The sequence below is a fragment of the Ascaphus truei genome, chromosome 1 (assembly GCF_040206685.1).
Source record: "Ascaphus truei isolate aAscTru1 chromosome 1, aAscTru1.hap1, whole genome shotgun sequence".
Lineage (NCBI taxonomy): Eukaryota > Metazoa > Chordata > Amphibia > Anura > Ascaphidae > Ascaphus > Ascaphus truei.
Window position 1 is genome coordinate 541,261,282 of NC_134483.1, and position 24,976 is coordinate 541,286,257.

The following is a 24,976-nucleotide window of genomic DNA, read 5'->3' on the forward strand; positions in this document are numbered from 1 at the left end:
CTCTTACCTCTCTGTCTCCTGTGACTGTCTGTGACCCCTCTGTCTCCTGTGACCGTCTCTGACCCCTCTGTCTCCTGTGACTGTCTCTGACCCCTCTGTCTCCTGTGACTGTCTCTGACCCCTCTGTCTCCTGTGACTGTCTCTCGGGGTGCCCCAAGAGGGGAAAAAAAAGGTTGAATACCACTGCACTAGAGAAAGAAAGTTCAGTCGCCCCGGCCTGGTTGATTGAAAAGTACCCAAAGGCAAACTGCAGAAAGATCTCTGCCATAAGGTCACTTCTGAAGTCCTGATAAAAAAAAATATCAAAAAAAAGTTATTTTGTGACCCCTGACCTGTGTCAGCGACTTTGCACATCGGACTGTAGGATAACCTGAATGTAAGCTTCCTGCCAGGGTCTCTCCTCGCCAGCCACCCACAGCACTTATTATGAGTACCTATGGCCACTTTTAGATAAGGGACACTAGCTGGCGGGACTGCTGATCCTTTCCGAGGTGTAGCCTGACCAATCGGAGACAAAGCAGCCTGCAGGATGGAATGTATATGGGCTCCAGCTCTGCTATTCTAATAAACCTCCCCAGAGCACCCTGCGATCTATTCATGGTTACTGAGCAGGCAACACAGCTGCTACAGACCGTGCGATTCTCAGGGAGCCAACGCTGCACTGCTTATCTGTCCTGCAGAGAACAGGTTACTCTTAATATACTGCACAAGGACAGCGCGCAGCGTCACGCTCATGAATCTTCTGTTATCAGTGCGACTGGAGAATTGTAGGCACGTGCACAGATAAATAGGGAGACAGCCGCAGCATTGCAGAATGACCAGAAACACATAGCACTTCCACTCCTGAATGGGAAGTGCAGCTCTTTGCAAAGGAGTAAGGAGGTGCAATCCTGGGGCAAACAGCTGCACCGTGTCTAGTAAAGAAAAAATACCATTGAAAATCAATAGGATTTATTTCTTAGATACAGCAACCCCTGTGCCGTTAACATGTTGTTAGTTTGGGTAGTGATGGCTGCATGCAAAGTCTTGTCTCAGCTTACCTGTGCGATAGTCTGCAGGGGCAGGGTATTACTGGCACGAGGTAAGTAGCCAGACTGGAATTAAACAACTAATGATATGGAGCAGGGGCTGCCAACTCCAGTCCTCAAGTTCCACCAGCAGGTCAGGTTTTAAGTATATCCCTGCTTCAGCACAGTCAAAGACCGAGTCACCTGTGCTGAAGCAGGGATGTCCTTAAAACCTGTCCTGTTGGTGGCCCTTGAGGACTGGAGTTGGCAGCCCGGGTAACATGCTGCAACGTAACCCTCGAGCACTGGCTGGTTAATGTTATTGCTGCCGGACATTTTTCTTCCTGACAAGTGCCAGGACAAGGGGAGGCCAATAGGTGCCGAGGCCGGGGGCTCTCCGGGGGAAGGCTTCCTGCGGAAGGAGAGCACTTTTACCACGGTCACTCCAAATTAGTATCTAGTATCATGCGGAGAGATGTGTTAGGTCCGGCATTATTGGTTATACCTTGACGTTTGGTATGCAGGCGTACGACGCTTTGGCCAAAGGGTTTAACTAAATAACCAAGTAATTACTATTATTATTGAAGTATTTAAACTTTATACTTATTACCATATATGTTTTGTCAATTTGATGTAGCATTGGGCACCCCTGTCTTCTGTTGTATACTCTCTGTATACAGAATGATCGGCATTATCACCTGCGAGGACTCTGTGGGTAATGCTCCACGTGCAGCGTTATCTCGTCTAGCGTGGAAGATACCACGTGCAACGTTCTCATTTTAGCATGGAAGATACCACGTGCAGCATGATCTCGTTTAGCGTGGAAGATACCACGTGCAGCCACATAAAGAGAAATGAGCAAACCCAGTAAGAGGTGCTCTCCACAGAAAATCCCAGATAAGCATCCAAAGTGCTGCTTGTCACCCCCCCCCTCCCTAGATAGATAGATACAGTAGATAGATACAGTAGATAGATAGATATATTAGATAGATAGATAGATAAAGAGCTCATCTCCCAACATGTTTGTTTTTATGATTTTCGCCGCACTGTTTTGATGGGACACGCCCACTATTCCCAAAATGAAACATTTTTTCTGACTGGAAAACTGCTCACAAACGTTGAAAATTTCCATTCAACGACTTTTAGGCTGCGATTATACATAAAAATGCCCGTGATGTCGCCCGCAGCGACACCGCGCGGCTGAAAAACAAAAATTATACAGACCCGCAGAGCGCTTATACCAAGCGAGGCGGTGGCGCAGCTTGTACTGCAATGCGGGCAACAGTGGAAGCGTTTAGCAAATTTGTTTTCTGTTTGCGACGGCTGCGTCACGTCCAATCAAAAAAAAGAGATTTCAGCCTGCAGCCGCGCGCGCAGCAGCATGTGCACATCACTCTGCGACGTCGCTAAAGTGACGTCACAGATGCGCGCCCTGCAGTTCGGCTGTATAATCGCAAGCCTTAGCTGCGAGGACAAAGTGTAACTATTATACATATCATGTTCCGGATCATCCTTTAGGACAGGGGTTCTTCATTCCAGTCCTCAACACCCCCCCAACAGGTCAGGTTTTCGGGATATCCCTGCATCCGCACAGGTGGCTCAACCAGTCCCAGCTGCAGCACAGGTGGCTCAATCAGTGCTTGCTGCAGTACAGGTGCCTCAACCAGTCCCTGCTTCAGCACAGGTGGCTCAATCAGTGCTTGCTGCAGTACAGGTGCCTCAACCAGTCCCTGCTTTAGCACAGGTGGCTCAATCAGTGATTGAGCCACCTGTGCTGAAGCAGGATAAGCCTTACATCCTGACCTGTTTGGGGGGTGGCGGGGGTCTGGAGGACTGGAGTTGAGCACCCCTGCTTTAGGCAATATAAAACAGCAGCAGCCTGCGGAGATTAATGGATGTTATTTCTCTGCTACTGTTGTTGTTTTTTGTACAAATGGAAAATTACAGCGGCGTAAGCGACCGGCCATCTCTGCCGCCGAGCTGGATGGGAACATCAATTCACCGCAGCCCGGCGCCGGCATATCTCTTGGGCAGCGCGGAGAAGTGCAAGACAAGGGAAGGAATGACTTGGTGCGTCTCAGGGGGTGGAGGGGAAGGGGAGGCAGGAGAACGGCTTGTATTCAAGGGCAGTGTAACCCTTTGGTTTCCAGGCGGGACTGCAGCGCATTCAGAAAGGATGGGAGCTCTGGTACGGAGCAGCAGCTTCCCGGCATATTGCACAGTGGCCAGGAGTCTGCGTAGGTGGCACTGCTGCTTTAATATGCCTTATATTTTTATGCCCTGAAGGGATTATTTCAACAACACAGATGCGCGGCAAATGATTAAGAAAATGCAACATATTTCGATCGCGTAATCATACAACTACTGATGAGTGCTGTCAGCCAGCTGCCAAAAAGTTACTGCCGACACCCCTTCACTGCCAGAGAGGGCTCAAACGCATGGCGGCGAAAGCATGGCTCAGGGGATAGCAGCCAGGAAAACGGAGCAATACTGGAACAGCGGGAGGCATGAACCCGCTTTAAAAGTAGAAGGCTAAGACCCCGCTAGCGCTGATTGGGCGGCGCTTGCGACGAGGAATTAATATTACAGATATATGCAAGTCCCCGCTCACGCGGTGCGCGCGGCGCTCGTGCACACACGCTCAGCCGCGATCGGCGCGTAGGTAAACAAAAAATCTATACTTACCCACACGCTCAACTACCCGCAATGCCCCCCTCCCCTGTGTACAAGCCGGACACCTGGCGCTCATGCTTGGAGCGCTCTCCAAGCATGAGCGCGCTCAGCGCCAGCGGGGACTCAGCCTTATTACTCTCATTCATAGGTGTAGAGCGATGGCGTTTAGATTGGAGGTTGTATGGGGAGCAGAGAGCTCCAAAAACAATGCGTAAAAGGGGCCACTCCATTTTAAAAAGATATTCGATTTGCCAAGTGCCTTAAGAAAACCGTGGTACAGTACCAGGCCGGGATTTACTACGCCGTGATGCGGAGTATCCACAACTGGAGTCAATGGCAGATAACGCCGGATCGGGATGTGATATCCTGCATAGCGAGAGACGAGCAAAGAAACCATTAAACCTGCTCAACAATGGGGCATTTAATAACGACTTGTACAATCTCGGTGACGATTTAGGCCACGATTACAGTGGGTGCGCACACGCGCGTGACGGGGCGCATGGCGTCGAGAGCGCCTGCCGCCCGAGCGATGGGTGCATTGCGAGGGAGCGATTGGGGTTGCGATAAGGAGGCGTGGGGGACAAGGGGGGACACGAGGGCCAAGCAGGGTCAGTGGGGTGATTGTCCCAACTTTGCTCTCCTATCTCCACATGGAGCTTCCAGCAGTCAGGGTGTATACTCACTGTACCCTGTGCTGCTTGGCAGCCCACCAGAGGTCGTTGGTCCATAGAAGCTCAGGAGAGGAGCTGGTTAGGGGGGGCTCTGCAGTCAGAGACACTGATTTTTTTTCCCCTTCAGTGTCCGCAGTTGACGCATTGAAGGGCTGCATGCGGCCTTGGACCACAAGTTGGCCTCCCCTGTGCTAGAGAGAGACTCGGACTGCCCTAAATGCTGAGTAATACATGCGATTTTTGGTAGGAATGTTTAGGAGCCCCAGCAAACATCATTATTCCACTAATAATCTTCTACAGTTCCTGCTATTCCCCTCGGCCCCGGACAGCACATCCAACCCCTCCAAGAACTCTGAGTCCACCTTGAAATACACAGAACCCCTGCAGTGCTCTAGCACCGTAACCCTTCCGCAGAACACCACCCCCAACACTCAACAACCTTCCTCCGCTCCCCTGTTCAACGGGGGTGGGGAAGCTGCTCCTTGCAATTGTACTGGGCCCACCAACGCTTGTTAATGGCTCAGATCTCCAAAAATAGAAAGCAACTGATAGATTTAACAATGAAATATGTGATGAGGGTGAAAGGAATTGTGTAAAAATAATTTGGGGCTTCTATTTTCATTTCCTCCTATAAATAAAAGGAAATCGGGTACAGTGCAATGTTCAATAGATTGAACTGAGCTGATTCACAACCTTTTAAATAAAATCGGACAAGTATAAGTATTTTCTAACTCATTTCTTAACACTTTGAACATTGCCGTGGTAAACAAACGCTCGGCAAGGCAGGGCCGGCGCAAGGGTTTCGTGCGCCCTAGCCGGAACATAACATTTGCACCCCAGTTGTCCGACATTTGCACCCACCCCTGCCCCCCTCTTGCTTACCAGTCTTGGCGGCGGCACAACAGCGCAGCAGTAGACGATTATGTCAGCGGAAGGAAGACACAGACAGCGGGCGGCGGTGGCTCGGCTGTGGTAGGCGGCGAAGACATCCAAATCAGAGCAGGAGCACAGGAGACGGCAGGGGACGTACTCGCTGTAACACCGGACGTCTGACTTCCGGCGCCGGTGTTACAGCGCCTACCGTCTCCTGTGCTCCTGCTCCGATCGGATCGGATGTCTTCGCCGGCCACAGCCAAGCCACCGCCGCCCGCTGTCTCAACGTCTTCCCTCCGCTGACATCTTGTACTGCCGCTCCGCAACGCCTGTGCCGCTCGGCTCCCGTTGCGCCCCTTGAACCTTTGCGCCCACATAGGTTCGCCTAATGGACATCCGGCCTTCCTGGCAGGTCTTCACAGTATTTATCTAATGTATTTTGGTGATAATACTGCAGTCCTCAAAGCCACAGGAAAGGAATTCTTGGTAACTCTTTGTGCGCTGCTCGGGGAAACAAGAGTAACTAATGTGCTTCAACTCTGTGTCCGCATGGAAATCCAATAAGTAAAACAGTAAAATAAGTCACGCAAAACAGTTACTTTAGCGGCTGATTGAAGAAAGTCAATTGCACGGACTGGTTCTTTTTTACCCGCTAGGCTGGTTTGTCCCTGTAACTGGAACTGCCTCTCTTAGGCTGCGCTTATACAGCCGGCGACGCGATCGATGACGTCACCCGTCACCATTGCGAGGAGTTGTATTTGAAGTTTAGGCGACGTCGCTGGATGACGTCATAATAGGGGCAGGCAGAGGCACGGAGAAGCTCCCGATTGGCCGCAAAGGGAGACCGTCGCCGAAACAAAATCAAATATCAGTGACCACCAGATTTCTGGTAGCGCTGTCGCTCCGTCGCTTTGTCACCGCCGCGTGCACTATAAGCGCCGGCGACCACGCATTTGTTTTGACGCAACGGCGATGTCGCATCACTGGCACTATAAGCTCAGCCTTAGACTGCATTTATAGTGGCAGTAACGGCGCGTGCGACATCACGCGCCGCCAAAACAAACCTGTTTAGTTTTATGATGCTGTCCATAGTATGGACGAAGGCGCGGCCGTTTTTTTTGCGCGCAACGCCCGGGTCACGTGCGCGGTTCAGTGCAATCTCGTATAATAGAGAGTGCAGCATACAGAGATCCTTATTCATTTTGTCATTTATCTCTGCTGAAATTCCTGATTTGCACCACTATTATAATCGACAAAATACAATACTAATTGCTGAGTATAACGGCCGTCTGTGAGGGAGAGGGGGGAAGAGTTGGAGGAAGAGTTGGGGGAAGAGTTAAGAGAGGAAGTGTTAGGGGAAGAGTTGGGGGAAGAGTTAAGAGAGGAAGTGTTAGGGGAAGAGTTGGGGGAAGAGTTATGGGAGCGAGGAAGTGTTAGGGGAAGAGTTGGGGGAAGAGTTAAGAGGAGAGGAAGTGTTAGGGGATGAGTTGGGGGAAGAGTTAAGAGAGGAAGTGTTAGGGGAAGAGTTGGGGAAGAGTTATGGGGCGAGGAAGTGTTAGGGGACAAGTTGGGGGAAAGAGTTAAGAGGAGAGGAAGTGTTAGGGGAAGAGTTGGGGAAGAGTTATGGGGCGAGGAAGTGTTAGGGGACGAGTTGGGGGAAAGAGTTAAGAGGAGAGGAAGTGTTAGGGGAAGAGTTATTGGGCGAGGAAGTGTTAGGGGACGAGTTGGGGGAAAGAGTTAAGAGGAGAGGAAGTGTTAGGGGAAGAGTTGGGGAAGAGTTATGGGGCGAAGAAGTGTTAGGGGACGAGTTGGGGGAAAGAGTTAAGAGGAGAGGAAGTGTTAGGGGAAGAGTTATTGGGCGAGGAAGTGTTAGGGGACGAGTTGGGGGAAAGAGTTAAGAGGAGAGGAAGTGTTTGGGGAAGAGTTATTGGGCGAGGAAGTGTTAGGGGACGAGTTGGGGGAAGAGTTAAGAGGAGAGGAAGTGTTATTGGGAAGAGTTGGGGGAAGAGTTATGGGGCGAGGAAGTGTTAGGGGACGAGGAAGTGTTAGGGGACGAGGAAGTGTTAGGGGACGAGTTGGGGGAAGAGTTAAGAGGAGAGGAAGTGTTAGGGGACGAGTTGGGGGAAGAGTTAAGAGGAGAGGAAGTGTTAGGGGACGAGTTGGGGGAAGAGTTAAGAAAAAGAGAGAGAAAGTGTTACGAGGAGAGGAAGGGAAAGGGGTAGCTGGGGAGAAAGTGAGAAATAACTCCCAGGTGACATATACCTCATTAAACACACCTTTCTAGAATACGTGGACAGATAGCTGTGCACAGAAAGACACACACTTGAGATACCCGGGAAATATGCCAATTTAAATAATTTTAATACGAGTTGCATACTCAAATTAGCATATTTCCCAGGTATCTCAGGTGTGCTCAGTTTTATACGCAGGTGTTTCTCCACGTGTTGTATAAAAGGTGTGTTCGGGGAGGTATACAAGTCACGGGGGCAAAGGGCAGGGAGGGGCGGGGGGGGCAAAGGGCAGGGAGGGGCGGGGGGGGGCAAAGGGCAGGGAGGGGCGGGGGGGGGCAAAGGGCAGGGAGGGGCGGGGGGGGGCAAAGGGCAGGGAGGGGTGGGGGGTCAAGGGGCGGGGGGGCAAAGGGCAGGGAGGGGCGGGGGGGCAAAGGGCAGGGAGGGGCGGGGGGGCAAAGGGCAGGGAGGGGCGGGGGGGCAAAGGGCAGGGAGGGGCGGGGGGGCAAAGGGCAGGGAGGGGCGGGGGGGCAAAGGGCAGGGAGGGGCGGGGGGGCAAAGGGCAGGGAGGGGCGGGGGGGCAAAGGGCAGGGAGGGGCGGGGGGGGGGCACAGGAGATGCAGACAGGCATACAGTGCTTTCACAAATATATAATAAAGATTAGTTTTGTGGATACGCGCTAACCTCAGGGAAAATATAACGGCTGTTAAAGATTTACATAATGTCCCGTTACTAGTGAGTGAGTGGACGGACCGCCTGTGGGGATGGCCCTATAGGAGTTAAACTAAAAAAGACTTCTAGATGGGAATACTGCCTTACAGTACCGTGTTTTGGTCCACACGTCTCACTGATTTTGGTCCTCAGAGGTAACATGTAATTTCTCCTTCGGATGCTCAAGCCACACAACATTTTAGGAATAACTCCCCCCACCCCCACCTCAAAAAAAAACATGGTATTGTACTCAGACAGTAACAGTATTGCCCAATTAACCCCAAAACATTACCTATTTCTGGGGTGCCATGGGGAGGGTTAAAATCACACTGCTAAACATGTCACTGCCATGGTTTGGCTTGGTTTGGGCCTTTTAGGGACTGTGCATTCTAAGGCCGCGCTTATAGTGCCGACGATGGCGACGCGTGATGTCACCGCTGCCACAAGCGAAAGTTGTATTTCACTTTGCGGCGGCGGCGCGGGCGACTGGTTGGTTCAGGGGCTGTCACATGAGACGACAGACCCTGAAAAATCCAATATTTACGGCTACCAAAAATAGTGTTGCCACATTGCGCTTACTATAAGCGCTTACTATAAGTGCTTGCACCGGCGACAATGCTCTTGTTCTCGGGCGACGTCGCGTCGCCGGCACTATAAGCACAGCCTAAGACAGAATCCCACACACTGACTCCAGCTCCGGGCAGACTATGTTCCTGCCGGACACAAAATGGCAGACACCACGCCCGTCATCCAATAGAAATATGAGGTGACATTGCAGCTTTCTATTAGTGATCCCACATCCATGTTTGTTGTCACAACGAGCACAAAAAAAGACAAAATACATGGGGAATCCAGGGGGCCGTACATTGGGAGACTATGGATGGTTCAGGTAAGGATATATATCTATATAGATATATATCTATATAGATATATATCCATTTGGGGGGAGGGGCAGCAGACTTCTGCTTTAATGTTTCATAGCAACATTTTCTGAGCAGAGGGACTGTGTTGCAATGCTTCATTTAGCAAGAAGTGATAATATGCTCATTGTGGCAGAAATTCACAAAGCTTAAATTGTAAGTGGTTCTCAGCCTTGAAAAAACGCTGGAGCACATTAAATATGCATTGTAAGTCAGTGAAAACCCATCACCATGTACTGTGTGCCTGCAGAACTCCGGCACGCTCGCTCTTTCCTTGTAAAAACACTGTGACTGTGCTACTTGCTGATATATTTTAAATAACCTCATAGCTTACTACATCATGGACTATTTAAAATATTACAACAAAACAAAATGGGAAAACCTGAAATATTAAATTAAGACATGGCAAAAAAAAATAAAAAATATGGATTGGTTGGGTCTTGAAGTGTAAAATATCCAATATCTACACCTGGCCACCATCACTGAACCCAGGTTAAAAACCTCTGTACTTTACCAAACATGTGCAATAGCTACGTAAAAAAACTAAAATGAATATTATTTTTTAAGCAGAAAGATCTACAAACAAAAACAAAACAAAAAAATAACCACAATTTTGTTTGGTTGTTATTCTCCATCATATAAATGGGAATGATTCTTGGTGAAGTAGACTTCTCCTGGTTCTGTGCCCCAGTGTCCTGCCAAGAGCTCCGAGCATCAGCTGCGGTGTCTGTCAAAAAAAAAACAAAAAAACCCTACAATATGTCTCCTTTTCCTTTCTTCGTTTTTTTTTTTTTTGTAAATGAAAAAGTATGCTCCGCTCTCCTTCCAGATCTGACATCCTGCTTCGTGGCAGCTTGTACACACATCTCCGCTTCAAAACACCCAACCAAAAACCCTCTCATCTGCTCGCAAATGCTTTTATAGACGAGAGGAGGAGAGCATCGGCAGAGCACCGAGGACGTGCGGGGGAGTATTTGGCGAGGAGTTCGGAGATGCGTGGAGGGGCCGCGTTGTGGAGAACTTTAATGCGATTCTTGACCAGGGGGTGGGGCCAACTCCAGTCCTCAAGAGCCACCGACAGGTCAGGCTTTCAGGATATCCCTGCTTCAGCACAGGTGGGTAAGTCCGTAGTTCAGTCATAATGACTGCACCAGCTGTGCTGAAGCAGGGATTTCCTGAAAACCTGACCTCTTGGTGATCATTGAGGACTGGAGTTGGCCACCCCTGTTGTAGATGATATTGGTAGCCAGTATAGGGATTTTTATAGTGGGGAGGTAGGCTGGCAACAGCATTCAGAACAGGGGGGGGGTGACATATGGGACAGAGAAAGAACAGCTAGGAGGAGGTTATAGAAGTTTTGGGGCAAAGGGGAGAAGGATGTAGGGTGGTAGCTGGAGGGAGGAGCTGGATCTACAAAAGGCTTCTACAGGGCAGGTGCTACAGTAGCCTGCTTGAAGACAGAGGGAATACACCAGTGTTGAGAGGGAGGCTGAAGATGTGAGTTATGAGGAAGGAATTAAAGTCGGGAAGGTGTAGAGGAGATGTGAACGAATGGGGTCAAGTGGGCAGGTTGTAAGAGGTGAGGAGGAGAGAAGACGAGAATCTTCTCCCCCAGTCACTGGAGAGCAGGATTCCAGGATTGCTTTGGGAGCCTGGGGTGGGCATGTAGGTGTGTACAGCATGGGGCCTGACTGGATATGATTTGATGTCGGGTTCCATCAATTTTATATTTACATTAAGTTGTTACATCTTGGTTAGAACCCAACAGGGGGGAGGCTGGTGAAGGTAGGCACAGAAGACAGTTAAAAGTGGAGAAAATGTATTGGGAGCTGGAGGATATTGTGTGTATAAGAGTTTAGAAATAGGTTTGTTTGGCAAGTGGTGGGGCAATGTTGTGGAAAGAGACAATACATTTGTAGTGGAGGGAGATTTCATCCAGTGGCGTTCTGCAGTGCTTTTTTTGAGGTAGTAAGTTCTGCTACTGTGCCAGGATTGGAGCCGAAGTTGACAACATCACCGAGTGGTAACAGACACCTCTTGGTCTATGGTAGATAAGATGATACTGTGGTGCATGTTGCTAGCTACGGGCAGGACAAGATAGATAAGTGAGAGAACAGGTGGGGTGCCAGAGTTTGACAATTGGACGGGTTCTAGAGTGAGCAGGTTGTGTGAACTGTGTGAGGAGACAGGAATAGTTAGAGTTGCAGGAAGGAGGTAGAGAGGGGATAAAAAAAGAAGGTGGTGATCTGAGAAAGGTTAGGGTATGTTAGAAAAGTCAGAGATAGACCAAAGACAAGATAATACAAGTTCAAATGAGTTTTAACCACGATGGGTGGAAGAGTTGGTCCACGGAGAAAGTCAAAACAAGGAATTTAGTTAAGGTAGGTGTAAGGCAGCGGAGGCATTGAGGTTGCCAATATGCATGTTAAAAATCACATACAATGAGGGTAAGAATGACAGAGGAAAGCAGATGTACTGTATGAGCCAGACAGCAAAGTTATCAAAGAACTGGGCAGCTGTAAGATGAGAATGTGAGAGATGGGCAGGAGGGTATGGCTTTGTGCATCTAAGAAAGAGCAAGATATCTAATCCACCAACATGGCTGTTGCTTGGCCTAAAATTATGGCAAAGGAAAGGCCTCCAAATGATAGAGCAGCAGGGGAGGCAATATCAGAAGGGATGAGCCATGTCTCTGTTATTGCCAGAAGGTTAAGGGAGCTGGAGAAAAAAGGGCTCTGTACTGTTATCAGCTTATAGCAGAAAGAGCAGGCGTTCCATAGAAGAAAGTTAAGGCATGGAGATGAGGTTGGAGGAGATTTAGAAGGTTTAGGGGTGGAGCACGAGAGTAGACGGGTAGGTGAGAGGGGTCAAGATTTGGTGAGATGTCCCCATAAAGCAATGGAACTAGTAGGTAAATGAGAAGGGGATACCTCCTCCCACTCCCGCCTCCATCAATCCGATGGAATTCCATAACCAGCAACATCAGACTCTCCCCAACACTGCACTCATTTAAACATGACCTGAAAATTCACTTCAAGGAAGCTTTCGCATCATCCACCTGAAAATCTCAATCTTCTTCCTCCTGCCTCTACCATAATACCGACCGTTTGTGTATGGGGAAGTACCACTCATTAGCTGAAGTATGCCAGAACATGTGCTTTAAGTAAGCAGATCTCTCACTCTGTCACATGTTTATCATATATAGAGTTGTTTACTACAAAGGAAGTGTGACTCAAGTATGCATTTGCTACAACACTATTACCATGCACCCCACAACTGGAACAGTCTACCGGAGACTCACAGCCGCCACCAGTGTAAGTTCTTTCAAAACTAAAGCTATTTCACATGTTAATATGGTCTGTAACTGTTATATACACTGTGACAAACGGCTTACTCCGGGGCTCCGCCGTCTGTCCGGGAGTGTTAGAACACGGTCTTTTAGGGTAGGTTAAATGATGAGACGTCACGTACTGTTCCTTTAAACAGGCTATGCCTGGTTTATTCAGTCCCAGGCACTGAGACTGCCACAGTTTAAACAGAAAACAAAGCCAAACAAAAAGCTGCTCGTCTGAGCGATAACTTAAACTTAGATGTCCCTGACTCAGAGTTGGAAGTGGCTTGTCCACTTCCACCAACAAAATAAGTACCTTTGCAGTCTTTAGACAAACTAACAGAATGAATGAAGCGATTTGGGAAAGAGGCTTTCTCACCCCTCTGCAGTTCAGCAGCCTTCCAGGCTCTTGGGCGGGGCCCAGAGGAAACAGGAAACAGGTCTTATATACCTGAACTCTAATCAGCATGACAGGTGACAGAAAACAGGCAGCAGACAAACTGTGGAATGGAGTGCCTGTACCACGAGGCTGCCCTGTTCAGCTTAGACAGGACAGAAACTGTTCAGTATCCTGGGAGCCCTGTATATGGAGTTTATTACCAACCCCTGGTTTCTGTCACATATCCTCCCCCCCAGCTCAGACCTCGAGGGGTGAGCGACCATGGATATTAGGGAGTGCATCCTTGACAACCCGTCGGCATTGCCATGTTTGTGCCCCGACCTGTGTTCCACAGAAAATTTAAAGGGCTGTAGGCTTAGGAACCACCTGGTCACTCTAGCGTTCTTCTCCCTATTTTGACACATCCAGGTAAGGGGTGCATGATCTGTGACCAATCGGAACTTTCTCCCCAACAGATAATACTTGAGTGTCTCTACAGCCCACTTTATTGCGAGACACTCTTTCTCGACTATGGAGTAATTTTTCTCCTGGGGATTTAGTTTCCTACTTAAATAAAGGATGGGGTGCTCCTCACCTTGAGACTCCTGGGAGAGTACCGCCCCCAGCCCTACCTCAGATGCGTCGGTTTGGACTACGAACTCTTTGGAGAAGTCAGGTGTGACCAACACTGGTTGGGCACAGAGAGCTTCTTTCAGGCTTCTAAAGGCCTGTTCGGCTTCGGGGGACCACTTTACCATTAGCGGTCCTCTTGCTTTTGTGAGGTCGGTTAGTGGGGTTGCCTTAGTTGCAAAATTGGGAATAAACCTCCTATAGTAGCCAATTAACCCCAAAAAGGTCCTTACTTGTTTTTTTGTGACTGGCCTTGGCCAATTTTGTATCGCCTCTACTTTGAGTGTTTGTGGTTTGAGTAACCCTCTACCAATAGAATACCCCAGATACTTGGCCTCCTCCAGACCAATAGTGCATTTAGCGGGGTTAGCAGTTAGTCCAGCAGACCGAACTGCGTCGAGCACAGCTTGGACCTTTGGAAGGTGGGATTGCCAATCTTCACTATGGATTACCACATCATCCAGGTAGGCGGCAGCGTACCGAACATGTGGTTTTAAAATTTTATCCATCATTCTTTGGAATGTGGCGGGAGCTCCATGTAAGCCAAAAGGCAGCACCTTATATTGAAAGAGGCCGTCTGGGGTTGAGAAGGCTGTTTTTTCTTTTGCCCTTTCTGTGAGGGGAACCTGCCAGTACCCTTTTGTTAGGTCTAGGGTTGTGAGATATCGGGCTTTGCCCAGTCTCTCTACAAGTTCATCCACCCTGGGCATAGGATAAGTATCAAATTTTGACACCGCGTTTAGTTTCCGGTAGTCATTACAAAACCTTGTTGTACCGTCTGGCTTTGGGACTAAAACTATAGGGCTGTTCCACCCACTTTGGGATTCCTCAATTACGCCTAGTTTTAGCATTTTTTTAACCTCTAAACTTATAGCCTCTCTCTTGGCCTCTGGGATTCGGTACGGTTTAAGGTTAACTCGGACCCCCGGTTCAGAGACTATGTCATGTTTAATTACGTTAGTTTTACCTGGCTGTGTAGAGAAGATTTCTTTGTTCCTTCTCACTAAACTCTGGACCTCTCGTTTCTGATGCACGGACAGTGTTTCAGCTATGCTAACCTCTGGGTCAGTTTCTTGATTCTCTGACGGACCTGGGGGTACTAGGGTTAACAAGACCTCTCTATCTTTCCAGGGCTTGAGTAGGTTTATATGGTAAATTTGCTCAGGTTTCCTCCTACCTGGCTGCCTTACCCTATAATTTACTTCTCCCACTCTTTCCAAGACCTCATATGGCCCATGCCATTTAGCAAGGAATTTACTCTCCACGGTGGGAACCAGAACTAGTACCCTATCACCTGGAAAAAAAATTCTGACCCTAGCACCCTTATTATACGTATTCCTTTGTGCTTCTTGAGCTTTCTCCATGTGTTCCCTCACTATGGGTAGGACTGCAGCAATGCGGTCCTGCATTTGGGCAACATGCTCTATTACACTTCTGTAAGGGGTAACCTCGTGTTCCCAAGTTTCTTTGGCTATATCCAGTAAGCCCCTTGGATGTCGGCCATACAATAGTTCAAACGGGGAGAAGCCTGTGGATGACTGGGGAACTTCCCTAATGGCAAATAACAGGTATGGTAACAAACAGTCCCAGTTTTTCCCATCCTTATCGACCGCCCGGCGTAACATGCTCTTTAAGGTTTTATTGAACCTTTCCACTAAACCATCTGTTTGTGGATGATAGACTGAGGTTCTGAGATGCTTGATTTGTAGGAGTTTACATAGCTCTTTTGTTACTTGGGACATAAATGGTGTTCCCTGGTCAGATAAGATCTCTTTAGGAATTCCGACCCGGGAAAACAGAAGTACTAACTCTTTTGCTATGTTTTTAGCAGAGGTGCTACGTAGGGGAACTGCCTCCGGATATCGGGTAGCATAATCTAATATTACCAATATATGCTGGTGTCCCCTAGCAGACTTTATTAGGGGTCCTACTAGATCCATAGCAATCCGGTCAAATGGTACCTCTATTATGGGAAGGGGTACCAATGGGCTGCGGTATGCTTTGAACGGGGCGGTGATCTGACATTCTGGGCATGAGGAACAATAGTTTGTAATTTCTGCCAGAACCCCAGGCCAATAAAAGCTTCGGAGAACCTTTTCTTTTGTCTTTTCCACCCCTAGGTGTCCCCCCAATGGATGACTATGTGCGAGGTGTAATACTACGTTACGGAATGTCCGTGGTACCAACAATTGTTTAGTTGTAACTGATTTTCTTTTATCAACCCGATATACTAGGTCGTTCTCTACCTCGAAGTAGGGGTAAGCAAGTGACCTATCTGGTTGGCCATGAGTACTATTCTGGTCCCGTATATTTCCCCTTGCTACCGCTAATGTGGGGTCCTCCCACTGGGCCTTCTTAAAACTCCCAGGACTGACCTCTAGGTCAGCGAGGGTCTTATCCTGTACTGGGGTGGTAAGTGCCTGATCAACATCTTGATTTGGGGTATTCCCTACCAAAGTAGTGATGGGGAAGGGAATTTCACAGCACTCCTCCTTTTCCCCCTTCTTATTTGGGCCCTCGTCAACCTCCATTTCTGAAAAAGGGAAAGGATTTGTTTCTTCTAACACTTCGTTATGGTCTGCTATTGAACTCTGGGCGCTATTCTGAGCTGGGGACCACATTTTTAGAAAATGGGGAAAGTCGGTCCCTATTAACACATCATGTGCCAGTTTGGGTACAACACCCACCTTGAAATCTAAAGAACCAAATTCTGTTTCAAAAAAAACATCAACAGTGGAATATTCATGATTATCCCCATGTATACAACAAATTGCCACTCTTTGTGAACTGTTTACCTGTTTCTTCTTAATGGGCAATAGGTATTCGGACACTAGTGTGACCATACTCCCAGAGTCAAGAAGTGCCCGAACCCTCTTACCATTAACCTTTACAAATGCCCACAGATGGTTATTCAAGGGGTCCTCTGGGCTAGGGCCCATACATTGGGACAACAGCGAATAAGGTTCCACGCTGTTGCATTGCATGGGCTCATCATTTAGTGGGCAGATTTTTGCTGTGTGGCCCCTCTCATGACAATTTACACATTTAGGTACATAGTCTGTGTCCCACTTAGAGCCTTTTCCCGGCTCCCCATGTTGGCTATTGCCCTTAGTGTGCGAACCACTGTTGCTGGAGCGGCGTGAAGGTGGTCGCCGCTCTTCAGCGCCCCTTAACCCCGGTACCCTTTTACCGTCTCTGGAAGAGTCCTGGAACCTCGGATAGTGGGGTTGCTCCACGACTGTGGGTTGCGGGTGCTCTTCTGCTGCACTGTACCTTTCTACAAGGGCCACAAGCTCATCCGCATTGTGGGGGTCACTCCGACTGACCCAACGGCGTAAGGCAGAGGGAAGTTTCCTCAAGAACTGGTCCATGACCAACCGTTCCACGATGTGGCTTGCTGAGTTGATCTCGGGTTGTAGCCACTTCCGGGCGAGGTGGATGAGGTCATACATCTGGCTTCGGGTGGCTTTATCCATCGTGAAGGACCATGCGTGAAACCTTTGGGCACGAACAGCCGTGGTTACGCCGAGGCGGGCGAGGATCTCGAACTTCAATTTTGCATAGACGTTAGCTTCGGCTGGCTCTAGATCAAAGTAAGCCTTCTGGGGTTCGCCGCTTAGGAAGGGTGCGATTAGACCAGCCCACTCAGCTTCTGGCCATCCCTCTCTCTGTGCCGTGCGTTCAAACGTGAGAAGATAGGCTTCCACATCATCCGAGGGTCCCATCTTCTGAAGGTAGTGGCTTGCCCTGGTCATTTTCGGAACTGGGGCTGCCTCTGCCAGTGGAAGGTTACTGATAGTCCCCCTCAGGATCTCGAGTTCCTGCTGTAAGCCCTGAGCGAACCGCTTTTGCTCCTCTCTCAGCAGGCGGTTTGTCTCTTGCTGGTTTGCATTAGTCTCTTGCTGGGCTATTAACAGCTGTCGCTGGGTTTCACTCGCCTGTTGCTGGGCTTCATTCGCGTCTTTCTGGACAGCGACATTGCGTACCAGCGCACTCACCACGTCTTCCATCTTGTTTGGAGAGAGAGAAAAAAAAACCTTCTTTTTTTTTTTTTTTTTTTTTTTTTAAAGTTCTTTAACCCCCAGACCTTTCAGTGTTCTGCCCGCATTCTCCACCATATGTGACAAACGGCTTACTCCGGGGCTCCGCCGTCTGTCCGGGAGTGTTAGAACACGGTCTTTTAGGGTAGGTTAAATGATGAGACGTCACGTACTGTTCCTTTAAACAGGCTATGCCTGGTTTATTCAGTCCCAGGCACTGAGACTGCCACAGTTTAAACAGAAAACAAAGCCAAACAAAAAGCTGCTCGTCTGAGCGATAACTTAAACTTAGATGTCCCTGACTCAGAGTTGGAAGTGGCTTGTCCACTTCCACCAACAAAATAAGTACCTTTGCAGTCTTTAGACAAACTAACAGAATGAATGAAGCGATTTGGGAAAGAGGCTTTCTCACCCCTCTGCAGTTCAGCAGCCTTCCAGGCTCTTGGGCGGGGCCCAGAGGAAACAGGAAACAGGTCTTATATACCTGAACTCTAATCAGCATGACAGGTGACAGAAAACAGGCAGCAGACAAACTGTGGAATGGAGTGCCTGTACCACGAGGCTGCCCTGTTCAGCTTAGACAGGACAGAAACTGTTCAGTATCCTGGGAGCCCTGTATATGGAGTTTATTACCAACCCCTGGTTTCTGTCACAACACCTATAATATTTATTATCTTTAACTGTGCACACAATGTCTCATATATAATGTACTGTATAACCCTTTTCACTCATTGTAACTATGTATTTGTAACCATGTATTTGTCATCATAACTCTGTGTCCAGGACATACTTGAAAACGAGAGATAACTCTCAATGTATTACTTCCTGGTAAAACATTTTATAAATAAATTTAAAAAAAACTTAGCACTAATTGGAGGAAGCCTAATAGAAAATACTATAAATAAGAGCCTGGGCTGGGGATAGTGCCAGAAGCTTCTCCACTGACCGTGTAGGTGCCCTGGCCAAGAATTCCCCTCACTTTCTCAGGATCAGAATAAACTGATTGGAGTTTCCCCAGGTGTTTCGAGCGTTTTTCCTGTTCTATGCTGTTAAGCTGTGCAAGCTGTAACTGATAACATAACCGAAGCGAAGTAAAATCCTTTTTTGATTACATCTCTAAGGCCAGTAATATAGTGGGCGTCAGTGCGCACCTGTGCGAACGCTCGTGCACGTGACGCACACTTTTTGTGTGTACGGTCCGTGCTGCTGTGAGCAACGCGCTTGGAAGGGTACTGTGTTTGTGTCGTTGGGTAGCTGTTTCTCTGTGTGTGTGTGTGTGTCACGTGGAAGCTGTCAATGTGTGTGTCACAGGGTAACTGTGTGTGTCAATTTGAAGTGGTCTGTGTGTCACTGGGGAAGCTGAGTGTGTGAATATATTATATAATATTTTAAACATAAAAAAAAAAGACGTGAAAATAATTTATTTATGAACATTGTGCAATATTTAATAAAATAAATTATATATATATATATATATATATATATATATATATATATATATATATATATATATATATACACAGTGTTCGACAAACCTATACATTTGCTCGCCCCGGGCGAGTGGATTTAACCCACGGGCGAGTAAATATTGGCCCAAGCAGCACACGTTTGGTACTAGGTGGCGAGTAGATTTTTTTTGTGTGGCGAGTAGATTTTTTGGTGATTTGTCAACCACTGTGTGTGTGTGTGTATATATATATATATATATATATATATATATATATATATATATATATATATATATATATATAACACACACACACACACACATTGCAGCCTCACTCTGAGCGGTAGCGGCGCGAAAACATTCTTTTCACAGTCTTCCCCCCGATCGCTCGGCTCCATGCTCACTGCCGTGCGCACACGCGTCCCTAGTATAGAATGGCTGGCTAACCACAGCCAATTAGAAGTGCCACACGCGCGCACGGCGCAGCAAGCGTGCCCACTATATTACAGGCCTTAGACTGTTTACCGACTCAGAGTGTGCAAGTTATTGGCTGAATACAGAATCTTTGCATTACAGTTTGCAATAAAGTTATGGACATTGCAGCTGCGTCATAGCAAACTGCTTTCACAGACAACAATGTTTTTCTCCCCGGGCTAACTTACGTTATTAACTCTCTTCCTTAAGCTGCGATCAGGTTGCCTGCGTCGCGACATGCGCGCACACGATCGGGGCTCTTACCGGTGTTCCTGTGGTAGAATCTGAAGAGCCCGCGGCGCTGTAGCACGTCGACGCTGCTACATTTGGGCCCGACAAGTAGATTTGTGTTTCAGGCTGCAGTTGCGCGACATCAGCATCACGTGAGCTGGTTCAGCCAATGAGGGCGAACCAGCTTCATGACGCATCCGTGACGTATTTGCCACGCCCCTGATCGCCTCCCCAATTTCCTGCAGCCTTTGTGCACACATCGCTGGGGCTGCAGGAGCGCGCGGCTGCGCACACGGTAGCGTGCAGAAACGTTGGCACCCTGAGCGCAGCCTTATACTATTTGGAGCAGGGCCCTCCATGCCTACTGTTGATATTTATGGTTATTGTCTTCTGATCCCATTGTACTTTACTGTGACATATGTTACGTAATTACATAGTAGATGAGGTTGAAAAAAGACATATGTTTATCAAGTTCAAAATACGCTAAATTTAGACGACAGATACTTTATCCTACAGTATATTTGTATTTACAGTATATTGAGCCAAAAAAAGGCAAACAAAAAAACCCAGTAATACATTATCCATAAAGGGTAAAATAAATTGCTTCCCAACTCCAGAAATGGCAATCAGATGTCTCCCTGAATCAACATCCTTCCCATGTTTACTTATCTGGTATATCCCTGTATACCGTACCTTTCTAAAAAGATGTCCAACCTTTTTTTGGAAGATGTTGGTGTGTTATAAATAAAACAAACATACTAAACATTTTAAATGCAGTCATATGAAGAGCCAAAACAGGGTCAGATGAAATGCTTCTCCAAGCCCAGAATGCCGAATATACTGTACAGTGACAGCACTGAAGGATTCTGGGGAGAGTTGAGAATAGAGTGGCAAGATACCCAGCCATCCACTTTCTGCTTTCAGTCCAACTTAGCCTGCCAAATAAAGTGTGTGTATACAGAAATATACACGAAGTGTGAGTAACTTCTCTCATCACTCCCAATGGGTATAGTACAGTATAGGAGAAAACCCTAACCAGAGTGTAGATTCTTATAAAGTAAATATTGTGTGTGTGTCTGTGTGTCCGTGTGTGTGCCTGAAATGGACTCCTGCACATTTAGATTTCTGCTTGCAGTTTAGCATTGAAGTCGGAGAGGTTGTCGTTCTGAAATGAGTCGATATAATTTCATTATTTGCTATATCAGGGTGTGAATTAATTTCTTAAAGGGGACATGTTTTTTTTAAGTATTACGGTATTATGTCCAACATTGCGAATAGTGGAGGCACGATCTCTTCTTTAGTCCTGGATAGTGTGGTTACTTATTTATTTATTTAAGCCTTTCAGTTATTTCTTAGATGGACATTGGATTTATTGCAACATTTTTGTAGATTATTGATGCTTTACGTAGGTACAGTTACCACACGTTCCGGCCATTTTAAATAGTTTTATTTCATTGTTACACTTTACACACATTATACATTGTTTTGATTCGTTGTTTGGGTGGGACGCTGGGTAACGATATATGAGCCAGCGTTTCAGTGATTTGGGCGCCATTTTATGCGTAGTTGTTTGGGTGGTTCCTACGTAGCGAAGTAAAGGCTGGCGATTTTTGCGCCATTTGTTTGTGCAAAATGCCAATAAAAGGACATGATGTCTCACTAATTGTGTAGTGTCTTGAGAAAGGACCGGTTTCAGGACCGGAACGTGGATTCGATAAAATTAAACACTTTTTTTTCCACTATAAAAGTCCTGTGGGCGCCAATTCTTGTAACACACACATATACACACACACATATACACACACACGTTTATATATGTATATAGTTACAATAATTGGCACTCTAATCTGTACACACACACACACCAGAGAGACATTCATTATTCTTCCATACCTAATTGTGCTCATTTGCATGTCATTACCCAGAATCCCTGGCTGTAGTGCAAGCACTATATGCCAAGAGATAATGGGGAAGAGCAGGGTTGCAGACAAGCCCGAGACGTGTGAATGTGCTGACAACGTGTGGTTTTTATTTACTGAACCCAATTGTTACATTTGTCTGTAGTTTGGTTTCTGGGACACATTGACAAGGCCGTTCAAATCATTCACGAGTCACTGAAACGGTGATGTTACGTTACTCACGCCAGGTCAGTGCATTTCTGGAACCGCTGCAGGTGTACAGTATAACCCTGAGACTCAAAAAAATAAATAAACATTCAGCCCTATCGGGCTATTAACTTCCCCAGTTTCATTTAAAACCCTCAATGAATTAAGTCAGGGGTAGCCAACTCCATTCCTCAAGGGCCACCTACAGGTCAGGTTTTCAGGAGATCCCTGCTTCAGCACAGGTGGCTCAATCAGTGGCTCAGACTGAGCCACTGATTGAGCCACCTGTGCAGAAGCAGGGATCTCCTAAAAACCTGGCCCTTGATGTGTGGAGTTGGCCACCCCTGAATTAAGTGAAAAGAAGTCAGATGGTAACCCTAGAAGCCTGGCGCCGTTCCCACATTACCTCTCGGTCCCTCCCCACATGCACATTCTATATAATAAAAATAAAAACACTAAAATGATAATAAAAGTCATGGATTCTGCCTAAATACGGTAGCAGCTGAGTTCAGCAATTAGCAAATTAACAGCTTGGCAAGTGTTCTGTCGCACTGGGCTCGTGGTCAGAAACAGAAGAAATCTTCCTTGGATGTGCCGCAGACTTTGGAAGGCTTTCTCGGCTGTCATAAGGAAAGTTCGCGTTTATTTAATACAAACCGAGTCCTTGTTTGAGAGATTTGGTCTACCTCCTAATAAAACACTGGTACATTTTCAGCACGGCTGATGGGCGACAGCATGTTTAGAATCAGAAAGCACCTAATGGAATCCAAACACTATAAACAGGAAACCCTTTCCCTGCCAGAGAGGCCTGAACGCACTGCTACTATCATCATCATCATCATCATCAATCATCTCTGACTTTAACGCCCTCACTTCGTGTTAGTATGTCGCTCTCTAACATTTAAGGATTTAGGAGGGTTAAAATAAACCTAGGCAGCATTGCATGTGAAGTCTATCAGTGTAATGCAATTGTAAGCTCTTCCGGGCAGGGACTCCTTTTCCTAAATGTTACTTTTATGTCTGAAGCGCTTCTCCCCTTGATCTGTTATTTGTATTATTTGTTATTTATAAGATTGTCACGTGTATTACTGCTGTGACGCGCCATGTACATTAATGGCGCTATATAAAGACACACATGTTTTAAAAGAAAATGAGTGATTTGGCAGTTGTGAAAGGATTGTGTTTGCGTCCTACTGGATAACAGTGTATGAAGTACAGCAGGGCCCCGCTTCTCGGCGATCCGCCGATACAGCGGCACCGAGAAGGGGGCCGCCATCTTTGATTCTAAGTCGCGCATGTGCAGAACGGGCGGTTGCGCCTGGCACGCATGCGCAGACCGGTGTCTGCGCGCGCATACCATAGTTTGCGCGCGCAGATCGTAGGCAGCGCATGCGCAGAACGGCAAAAACGCCGTTCTGTGCATGCTCAGAACTGAAAATCGCCGGATCCGCTTTCCGGCGATTTTCACTATTCGGCGGGCCCCTGCAAAGGAACCTGCCGTATACCCGGGGCCCTGCTGCACCTATTAGGGGTATAGAATATTATATTAAGATTTCTTTGCACACTGACTCCTAGTATAGTGTTTTTACATATAGTCATTCCGCATCTTATTAACATGTTTTTTACCAGACCGTAGCACAAGTTTGTTACTCCTGGGCGTGGGAGATACGGTGTTACAATAAAGTGAATGCTCTATTGATACAAATGTAACTCTTCTATGGTACCCCACCCGACATGAGATTGGGGGGTACACTCCTTCTGCTCACTCTGAGTGGTCTGGTGCTGTGGCCTGCTGGTAAACAGGAGGGCTGAGTGCTCCGCGGTGTTGTGGGGAGAGCCCAGGACAGGGACAGGAGGTGTGGGACAGGTTACCTTGTTCTCTCAGGGTGCACAGCGCCTCCAGCCAGTAGGGATCCCCTGGGGTCTCCAAAGGAGAGACCCCCACTGACACTCCATTCTCCAGACACCAGGAACAGGGACACACACAGCAGCTTCTTTTCTGTGGATCTTTATTCAGAGCAGCATACACAGCATACAGCAGAACATGATAGGCCTGATATGCTCTCTGCCCTTCTGCTCATAGCAGCTTGATTCCCCTCCCGTCTCCCTCCTCACCCAGGTGGGGCAGGAGGGAGAGAACTCTTCTTGGCTTGCTATCTCTCTCAGCTCTCTCTGAAGACCTAAGGCTGCATCCATAGGACTGCAGCCGTGCTGAGGCGCGCAGAGGCTGAGGGAAAGCGGGTGCTTTCCCTGGCCTTGGTCCGCGCGCCGTCTGGGGGCGTGTCGGTGGCGTGTCGGGGGGTGGGCCAGTGATGTCACGAAGCTGGTTCGCCCTCATTGGGCGAATCGCTCACGTGACCGGCCCTGCGCTCCCTTGAGCGCTTGATTTTAAAATTTTGGTAAGACTTACGCTTCCGCACGCTTGCGGAAGAGTAAGCGAGTCCCTGCTAAAACCGCTCTCATTGCGGCTGCAGGGGCTCAGTGCCGAGCATGAGCGCGCCTCAGCACGGGTCAGCGCATAAGCGCTGACCCTGGACGCAGCCTAACTCCACTCACTAACTGACACACTAAATTTAGGAAACATGCTTCAATTTGAATATCCTCAGGGAGTGTCTCTAACTTTGAATCATTACAACTCAAAGCTGGATACCGATTGGCTCCCACACATCAGGGGGTGTTCCAACCCATATCCACCCTTTGGATTAACATGCTCAAAGGTTGCTTAGGCCTGCCCCTGAATATTGCTACATACTCAGAGCTGCCTCTCACCTGTCTCCCCTACAATCTATCCTAAATGCTGCTGCCAGAATCACTCTACTCTTTCCTAGATCTGTCTCAGCATCTCCCCTCCTGAAATCCCTCTCCTGGCTTCCGATCAAATCCCGCATCTCACACTCCATTCTTCTCCTCACTTTTAAAGCTTTACATTCTTCTGCCCCTCCTTACATCTCAGCCCTAATTTCTCGCTATGCACCATCCCGACTCTTGCGTTCTTCTCAAGGATGTCTTCTTTCTACCCCTTTTGTATCTAAAGCCCTCTCCCGCCTTAAACCTTTTTCACTGACTGCCCCACACCTCTGGAATGCCCTTCCCCTCAGTACCCGACTAGCACCCTCTCTATCCCCCTTTAAGACCCACCTTAAGACACACTTGCTTAAAGAAGCATATGAATAGCACTGTGGATATTCTGAACACATGATACATAAGCTTGGCCCCCTGCAGACGCACTTACCAGAACTCCCTCCTACTGTCTCTG

The 24,976-nt window shown here is 47.8% G+C and overlaps 1 protein-coding gene across 2 annotated transcripts in view; it reads right to left on the minus strand.

The window, feature by feature from the left end:
• SFXN5 (sideroflexin 5) overlaps positions 1 to 24,976 on the minus strand; it is a 492,741-nt gene that overhangs the window by 440,942 nt on the left and 26,823 nt on the right. The window lies entirely within an intron of this gene.